The 9,941-nt window shown below is 42.0% G+C and overlaps 1 non-coding gene across 1 annotated transcript; it reads right to left on the bottom strand.

Annotated features, from left to right (window-relative positions):
* Positions 1–2,490: 2,490 nt before the first annotated feature.
* LOC125157981 (U6 spliceosomal RNA) lies at positions 2,491–2,593 on the bottom strand. The gene has a single exon (XR_007149119.1). It is a non-coding gene; the product is annotated as a U6 spliceosomal RNA (small nuclear RNA).
* Positions 2,594–9,941: the final 7,348 nt, after the last annotated feature.

Here is a 9,941-nt window from a genome sequence, read left to right as displayed (position 1 = left end):
ATTTGTGTTTGAATAATTGGCCTTTATAAATTTGAAGACATGGCTTGATTGTCATCTGGCTGCCAGTGTTGTATGAGTCTAAATGCTACTTTAGGTCCTATAGGTAATTTCTCTCTTCTTTTTTTTTTTCTAGAAACTTTTAGGGAATCTCTTTATCCCTGAAACTTCTTGACCATGTGGGCTTTTTTTTTTCCCCATTCATTGTGGTGGGTACATTTTAGGCCTTGTCAGTCAGGAAGCTAATACTTTCAGAAATTTTCCTGTATTATTTCCTCCTTCCCCTCATTTTCTATATTTTCTTTGTATCTCCTATTATTTGGATTTTGGACCTCGTGGATTGATTCCATAATGTGTTACTCATTCCTCTCCTATTTTCCATCGCTGCCTTTTTGTTTTCATTTATATGAAATTTTCTTGATATAAATGACAACATCTTCATTGAAATTTTTTCTACTGTGCTACCTTTAATTTTCAAAAGGTTTTTCTTCTTCTCTGTTCCTTTAGTATAACATCTTGTTCTCTTTTTAGTAATATGATTAAGTGTGTGTGTGTGTATTTTTTCTGTTCTTTGAATTGTCTGTTTCCTTCAGGAATTTTTTTCCTGTTTTTGTCACTGTCTTTCACAATTGAGACTTCAATCAAACAGCTGGTGATACTTGGTTGACTATTCTGTTCATATTTAAGAGTGAGGCCTTGGGGCTCAGTCGGTTAAGCTTCTGATTCTTGATTTCAACTCATGTCATGATCTCATGGTTCAGTTCCTGAGTTTGAGCCCCACATTGGCCTCTGTGCTGACAATGTGGAGCCTGCTTGGGATTCTGTCTTCCTCTCAAAATGTTCCTCCCCTGCTTGTGCTCTCTCTCTCTCTGAAAATAAATAAACTTTTTAAAAAATATTTATTTATTTTTGAGACAGAGAGAGACACTGTGAGTGGTGGAGGGGCAGAGAGAAAGGGAGACCCAGAATCCTGAGCAGCTCCACGCTCCACGCTCCAGGCTCCAGGCTCCAGGCTCCTAGCTGTGAGCACAGGACCCAGTGCAGGGCTCGAACTCATGAAGCTCAGATCATGACCTGAGCCGAAGTGGGATGCTTAACCAACTGAGCCACCCAGGTGCCCCAATAAATAAACTTAAAAAAAAATAGAGTGAGGCGTTAAAAACCTGATTGGCAGTTCAGCTTGAGTGGGTTTGTTGATTCTTGGCTTTACTGCTAGTGATTGTGTCGGGGTGTCCCCCATATGTGTCTCAGAAGATCTTTAGTTTGGGACTATTCAGTTTCTTGAGAGAATTATCTCCAAGTTTCTTGCTTGGCTGCTGGACTTTTAGAGTTGGAGCATCCCAGAGGAGTGGGATTCCCACCATGTAGAATGCAGATCTGCATGGAATGTTCCTGGTTCCACCCCTCTACCACTACAACAGTGCCTGGTATCTCCAAACTAAGAGCTTTTGTGGGTTCATTTTCTCGGGGGAAAAAGATTTCCAGTCTCTTGCTACAGAAAAATGGATGTTCTTGGTAGGATGAAGATGTTTACCAGTTTTGTGTCTAGGCTTTCAATCAGACCCTCTTTTTAGCCTTGTGCCTTACTTGTATCTTCAGGTTTGAGTCTTTCCTGGGTTGTGTGGAGCAGATCAGCCTTGTATCTTATCAGGTCCCCCTTTATAGGCAATCCAGATGCAGCTTCTTTCATCTTGCTTCAGTTGTCACTTCAGCATGTTTTCCATCTTCTTGTCTTTTCTGTTTTGGTCTTGTCTTCTCTATCATTATCCTTGTTGTTCCTTTCATTTATTAATTCATCAAATACTATTGAGTACTTTCAAGTGCCAGACACTATTCTTGGTGCTTAGGATACAATAAGGAAGAAAATCTATCCCTTCCCTGTAGAACTTACATTTTAGAGAGATAGTTTTAAAAAAGCATAATAAAGTATATTGTACGTTATGTTATAAGGTGACAAGTGTGGCTATAATCTGAATGTTTGTGTCACCCCAAATTTTATATGTTGAAATCCTAACACCCAAGGTGATAGTATTAGGAGGTGAGGTCTTCAGGAGGTGATTAGGCCCTCATGATTAGGATTAGTGCCCTTGTGAAAGAGACCCCAGAGAGCTAGCTTGTCCCTTCTGCTATGTGAGGTTACAGTGAAAAGATGGCTACCAGTGAGGAAACAGGTTCTCATAAGACACTGAATTTGCCAGCGTCTTGATCTTGGACTTCCCAACCGCCAGATCTGTGAGACATAAATTTCTCTTGTTTATAAGCCACTCAGTCTGTGGTATTTTTGTTCTAGCAGCTCAGCCAGAGTAAGATAAGTGCCACGGAAAAGTACAGCAGGATCAGGAGGATAAGAAATTCTCGGGTTGGGGGAAGCATAGGTTGTACCTTTTTTTTGTTGTTCTAGAACTTAAAAATATTAACTAAGTTTATTTAGAGGTAAGGAGTTAAATCATGATTCTACAAGTAGCAAATTTTGTGTTTATCCTTTGAAATTATAAAAATATGGAGTGCTTCATGAATTTGTAGCATCCTTGCACAGGGGCCATGCTAAATCTCTGTATCGTTCCAATTTTGGTATATGTGCTGCTGAAGGGAGTACTGGCTGTAATTTTAAATAGGGTTAACCTAGGCTTCATGAAGAAGAAGGTATTTGAATAAAGCAGTGACTCTCAACTGTGGGTGTGGGGGTTTGCCTTGTGGAGGACATTTGGCAATGTCTAGAGACCTTTTTGGTTGTAATCACTAGGGGATGATTCAGCAGTGCTGCTGGCATCTACTGGGTGGAGGCCAGGGATGCTCTTAAGCATCCTACAATGCATGGGACAGCTCCCTACAACAAAGAATTATCTGGCCCAAAATATTAGTAGTGCTGAGGATGAGAAACCTTGCATTTAAAACTTAGAGGCAATGAGGGTGTTGGATATGCAGAGGTCTGAGGGAGGAGCATTCTAGCAAAAGAGAAAAGCCATGGCAAAGGCCCTAAGATGGGAATGTGACAGGTTTTTTAGAGAAACTGAATGTAGGCCCAGAAGCACAATAGGACATGAGGTAAGATGAAGAGGGGCAACATTATGTAGTGACTTGGGGGGTCATTGCAGGGACTTTGGCTTTTATTCTGAGCCAGTGGAGGTTTTGATGGCGAGGACATGTCATGATGGGATTTAGCTTTCACAGACTCACTCTGGCTGTTGTGTATGGATTATTGGAGGGAAAGTGAGAGATGATATAGAGCAGTGGTAGGTAGCAGTGGAGATGGATGTATGTTGAAGGTAGAACAATAGGATTTCCTGAAGGGTCGAATGAAAAATGTAAGAGAAAGAGAGGAGTGAAAAATGGCTTCAGGTTGTTGGGGGGAGCAATTGGAATGAGGGAGTTACTGTCAACTGAGGTAGCAAATACTGGTAGAGCAGATTGGGTGGGGAGAAGTTAGTAGTTCAGTTTTAGAATGGTGTGGTTGAAATCCGTATTAGATATCTGAGTGAATATGTTAAATAGTTGGTTGGATAGGTTAGAGGTTTAAGAGTAGGAATCCGGGTAATGTAAACGTGTAGATGTTAATTTTTTTAATGTTTGTTTGTTTGTTTGTTTGTTTATTGAGGGAGAGAGAGAGAGAGAGAGAGAGAGAGCAAGCCAGGAGGGACATAGAGAGAGGGAGATAGAGAATCCTAAGCAGACTCTACATGCTGAGCACAGAGCCGAACATGGGGCTCAAACTCATGAACTGTGAGATAATGCCCTGAGTCAAAACCAAGAGTCGGATGCTTAACCGACTGAGCCACCTAAGTGCCCCCAACAGCCCCAGATTTTTAACCCATTCCAGCATCAACCGTAAATCCCTAATCTTATTTGAGTACCATCTAAATCAAATGTGGATGAGAGTCAAGGTGTAATTCATCCTAAGGCAAAAATCTTATTCAGCTGTGAACCTGTGAAACCATACAAATTACCTGCTTCCAAAATACAATCTGTGGGACAGACAATAGGGTAGACATTCCCATTCCAGAAGGGAGAAATTGGAAAGAAAACAGATGTCCTAGATTCCAAGGAAGTCTGAAATCTAGCAGGGCAAATTCCATTAGATTTTAAGGCTCAAGAATTATCCTCTTTGGGTTGATGCTCTGTTCTTTGGCCCACTGGTGTGTGTGGCAGGCTCACCCTTGAGGCCCTGGACGTTGGCAGTCTGGCCCATTGAAACTGAGGATTCAGCCTTTTCCCCCTAGGGCCTCTTTCCTCTGGGCCTATAGTGGTGGCAGCAGCCCTGCTGACTCTGAATTGCCTTGAGGTAATTCTTCCCTCTTCTTGAAGGATAACACCTTTTGGCAGTCACATAGGTCTATTGTCCTGTCCTGTGGAATCCCAGAAGTGTGAAAGCCTTCCTTTATTATGTCCTGTCTCTTTCCCCTTTAGTCTAAGCTGGCAGTGTTTCTGCTGATAGAACTCCATCTCTATTCCTGGCTTCTGCTGAGTTGGCTGATTAGGATCCATGAGTCACACCTGTGACCTCTTACTCAAAAGACTATCCAGCCATAACCTTGGTGTTGCCTCCTGAACATGCTTTCACATTTTGTTATATGGATAGGCTGAGATTTTTCCAGATCTTCAAGTTATGGTTCCTTTTTGCCTAACAATTCCTTCTTCAATGTATCTTTCTCCTCTCATATTTTACTATGAGCAGCAAGCAGAAACCAGGCCCCACCTTCAACATTGCTTAGAAATCTCCTTAGCTAAATATGCACGTTCCACACTTACAATTTTTACCTTCCACCCGACACTAGGACACAATTCATCCAAGTTCTTTTTTACTTTATATCAGTCAAATTCTGTCCAGTTTCCAATAGCATGCTCCTCATTTCTTTCTGAGATCTCACCAGAATCATCTTTAATATCCGTATTCCTACCAAAAATCTCTGTAAGGCAATCTAGGCTTTATGTAGCATGCACCTCAAAACTCTCCCAGTCTTTGCCCATTCCCAATTTTTTCCTTAAATTTTTAATATTTATTTATTTATTTGTCTTAAAATTTTTTTAACGTTTATTTACTTTTGAGACAGAGAGAGACAGAGCATGAATGGGGGAGGGTCAGAGAGAGAGGGAGACAGAATCCAAAACAGGCTCCAGGCTCCAAGCTGTCAGCACAGAGCCCGACGCGGGGCTCGCACTCATGGACCGCAAGATCATGAGCCAAGCCGAAGTCGGATGCTCAACCGACTGAGCCACCCAGGTGCCCCTTTAATATTTATTTTTGAGAGAGAGAGAGAGAGAGAGAGAGAGAGAGAGAGAGAGAGACAGAGCATGAGCAGGTGAGGGGCAGAGAGATAGGGAGACACAGAACCTGAAGTAGGCCCCAGGCTCTGAGCTGTCAGCACAGAGCCCCATACAGGACTCAAACTCACGAACCATGAGATCATGACCTGAGCCAAAGTTGGATGCTTAACCAATTGAGCCACCCAGGCACTCCTGCCCATTCCCAGTTTTAAAGCCACTTCTAGGGCCGCCAGCGTGGCTCAGTCAGTTGAGCATCTGACTCTTGTTTTCCGCTCAGTTCGTGATCCCAGGGTTGTGGGATTGAGCCCCCAAATTGGGCTCCCCTGTTTAACATTCTGTCTTTCTCTCCCTCTGCCCCTTTCTCCTGCTAGCAATCTCTCTGTATATCTCTAAAATAAACAAAAAAATAAAGCCACTTCCATATTTTTATGTATCTGTTACAGCAACATCCCACTTCTTGGTAACCAAAATCTGTATCAGTGTGCTAGGGCTGCCATAACAAAATACCACAGACTGTGTGGCTTAAACAACAGAAATATATTTTCCCACAGTTCTGAAGGCTAGACATCCAAGTTCAAGATGTTGGCAAGTTTGGTTTCTTCCAAGGCCTCTCTCCTTGGCTTGTAGGTGGCCATCTCACTGTGTCTTCACATGATCTTTCCTCTGTGCATCCCTGATGTTTCTTTGTGTGTCCCAATATTCCCTTTCTTATGAAGACACATCATTCAGGTTGTATTAGGGCCCACCCATCTGGTGGCTTCATTTTAATTTAATCACCTCTTTAAAGACCTTATCTCCAATATGGTGGCATTCTGAGGTACTACAGGTAAGGTTTCAACATATGAATAGGGCTAGATGCAATTTAACCCATAGCAATCACTCAGCATGAATAATCAGCTGCAGAACTTGTTAGATTTGCCTGCATAATAATCCCGTTTTCTTCCTAGTACTATGAAGTATTCCTTCGACAGTCCCCAGTTGAGCCCTGCCTTCTGTTTCATGAAGGTGGGTACTGGTGTGAGTTCACAGTTCACACCAGTAGCTGAGGACACAATGGCCATCAACACTTTCCATCCTCAGGAATTAAGACAGGTGGGACTCACAGAATTAATAAGGGGCAGCTTTTGTAGCAGCCCTTATTTTCACTATCCTCCAGTTGGTTTTGGAAGTTTCAGGGCAGATAGCAGAAACTACACATCCACTGAGTATTTGTGTGGGTTGGGAGGAGGGGTTGGAGGTGAGGATGAGGAGGTGGCAAGGATATTTTTAACCATGCTGCTCGCATAAGCAAACCACAGAGACTGAGGTGGGGTTACCAAGTTAATTATCATGTGAGGACTCCCAGGTATTTTCACAAGAACTTTGCCCATGGAAGTTGGTAGGTACTCTACTGACTCTAAAAGCCAATTCAATAGAGATGAGAATATAGTCAGAATTTCATAACTCAAATAATACTCTACACTTGTAATGCACTTAAGGCTTTCAAATGTTCCCACGTTAAAACATTCCTATACTTAACATGATCATCTCAACCAATTCGTGAAGTAGGTAAGAGGAGAGGTATTGAAACCCTCATTTCAGATGAGCAAATGGAGGCATAGAGGTACCCAAGGTTAAAGAGCCAGTGAATAGCCAACCTAGGGCTTGAACCCATGTCATTGATTCCTGACCTTTTTGTAATTAAAAAAGTTTGACTATAGTTGTCACACAGTTCCTAGCCTTTTATTTTTATGTATGTATGTATGCATTTATTTAAATAGATACAACTTTATTAATATCAAAGTAGATTGTGAAACAGGTATTACTGGAGTTAAAAAAGAAGACTTGGGGCGCCTGGGTGGCGCAGTCGGTTAAGCGTCCGACTTCAGCCAGGTCATGATCTCGCGGTCCGTGAGTTCGAGCCCCGCGTCAGGCTCTGGGCTGATGGCTCGGAGCCTGGAGCCTGTTTCCGATTCTGTGTCTCCCTCTCTCTCTGCCCCTCCCCCGTTCATGCTCTGTCTCTCTCTGTCCCAAAAATAAATAAAAACGTTGGAAAAAAAAAATTAAAAAAAAAAAAAAAAAAAAGAAGACTTAATAAAGGTAGGAGGTTCCATGTAAAAGGAAAATAAAACAATTTAAAATTATGTCTATATAATAATATACATATTATATATTATATTATAATTGTATTATGTTTAAAAAGCCTTTAATTCATTTATTTTAATTTTAATTCCAGTATAGTTAACATGCATTGTTAGATTAGTTTCAGGTATACAATATAGTGAGTCAACACTTCCATACATCACCCTGTGCTTATCACAAGTGCACTCCTTAATCCCCATCACCTATTTAGTCCGCCACCCCCACCTAGCCTCTGGTAATCATCAGATTGTTCTCGATAGTTAAGAGTGTTTCTTGGTTTGTCTCTCTCTCTTTTTTCCTCCTTTGCTTATTTGTTTCTTAAATGCCACATATGAGTGAAATCATTTAGTATTGTCTTTCTCCAACTGACCTGTTTCACTTAGTGTTATACTCTCCAGCTCCATCCATATTGTTGCAAATGGCAAGATTTTATTCCTTTTTATGGCTGAATAGTATTCCATTTTATATGTATATCATGTCTTCTTTATCCATTCAACTATCAGTGGATTCTTGGGTTGCTTACAAAATTTGGCTCTTGTAAATGATGCTGCAATAAATATCAGGATGCATGTATCCCTCTGAATTAGTGTTCTTGTAATAAAAAACGGGCAGAAGACATGAACCAGACATTTCTCCAAAGACATACAGATGGCCTTCAGACACGTGAAAAAATGCTCAACATCACTCATCATCAGGGAAATGGAAATGAAAACCACAATGAGATATCACCTCACACCTATCAGAATGGCTAAAACAAATAATATAAGAAACAACACATGTTGGCAAGGATGCGGAGAAAGCAGAACCCTTTTGCACTGTTGGTGGGAATGCAAACTGGTGCAGCCACCATGGGAAACAGTATGGAGGTACCTCAAAAAGTTAAAAATAGAACGACCCTGGGATCTAGTAATCACACTACTGGGTATTTACCCCCAAAATATAATTCTTGGCGTTTTAACTGTAGAGCTCCAACATAGTTTATTGTGATTTATCCTTGTGAAGGGCTAACGTTTAAAAATTTTTTAATGCTTATTTATTTTTGACAGAGAGAGAGAGAGAGAGAGAGACAGAGCATGAACGGGGGAGGGTCAGAGAGAGAGAGGGAGACACAGAATCTGAAGCAGGCTCCAGGCTCTGAGCTGTCAGCACAGACTCACAGAACTCACAGACTGCGAGATCATGACCTGAGCCGAAGTCAGACGCTCAACTGACTGAACCACCCAGGCACCCCTGTGTCAAGCTAATGTTTAGGCTCTCTTCAGTGATGTAAGAATTTTAAAATGTTCTGAACTCAAAGGAAGAACTTAGTTACCATGATCATTCCCTTCCATGACCTCTTTCTTTTCTTTGAGGACTCACATCTTTGAGGTGGTGTTTCCGTGGGTGGTTGGGATATTTGCAGTGGAGAAGTATGAAGAGAATTGAAAAATTATTGCTTCTTCATGATGGGGCAGAGGCTTAATTTAGTTCCTTATTTACAACAAGAATAACTCTCACACTTTCTTTAGAAAACTATGAAAAAGGCTCAAACTAGAGTAAGCACTGTGTCTATTATATAGGTTTTGTCAAAACCTGATAAGTAAAGCAGTGCTTCTCCTGAGATGTGAAAATAGTGTATTTTTTGTCATATAGAACATTGCTTTATGTTAAGTGTTATTTATAATAGGATTTGAGAAATGTGCCTTCTTGTCTGACTATTGCAGGGCTGATTACTGTAGGGCTTGGAGAGAAAATTTGTCAGAGAGGAGTCTTTGCTTGATTCCTGATTTTGTGGTCTGGACAGAAGGACCTTCTGTGTTCAGAAGGAGGCTGTAAAGAAGTTTTTCACCACCAGGCCAGGAGCAGTCTGTGACTTGACATCACTTTACTTCCAGGAAAGGTAAACTTGGGATAGCCAAACAGCAAGCAGGAGGCTGATGGCTTGCCATGGTCTGGGTTGTGGATTGCTGGGGCTGGGCTGCTCATTGTGGAGGAACTGAGCTAAGTAATACTAGCCCTTGTACACCAGCCAGGTGTACTGGCATGAGAACGCAGGCCAGATTCAGATGAGGGAGTGTCCGCATAGACCTCCTTCCCCTGAGAGGGAACTTCTATAGACTCCTTAGGGCCATGCCATGGGGCTGAGTCACCTGAGTGAGATGCTGTCCCCTGCCAACCACCAGAGATAGAATGGTCTGCCATCCCAAAATACTTTTTTCAAAAATTCTTTTCCAGCACCATGATGTGTTTCAGCCATCAGCAGTCTCCCTACCAGCTCCTGTTTGGGGATCCCCACCTCTTTGAAGATCTCTTGGGCTTGAAGATCCACATCTCTCCAGATGCCTTTTTCCAGATTAACACTGCTGGTGCTGAGGTGCTGTATCTGATGGTGGGGGAGCTGAGTGGAGTGAACTCTAACACCATCCTCCTTGATACTGCTGTGGAACTGGCAAGTGACAGCCCAGGGCAGAATCTACATGCTTCTTAGTTTCCAAACCCTATCTGCCTGGCACCCAGGGCCCAGGTGGGGAGGTGGTGGTAGTGGTGCAGGCATAATGCCAGTGGTTCAAAATCATAAAATA

Source organism: Prionailurus viverrinus, chromosome X (assembly GCF_022837055.1).
Source record: "Prionailurus viverrinus isolate Anna chromosome X, UM_Priviv_1.0, whole genome shotgun sequence".
NCBI classification, from domain to species: domain Eukaryota; kingdom Metazoa; phylum Chordata; class Mammalia; order Carnivora; family Felidae; genus Prionailurus; species Prionailurus viverrinus.
Note: the sequence above shows the minus strand (reverse complement) of the source record. Positions and strands in the feature narration are given on the sequence as shown.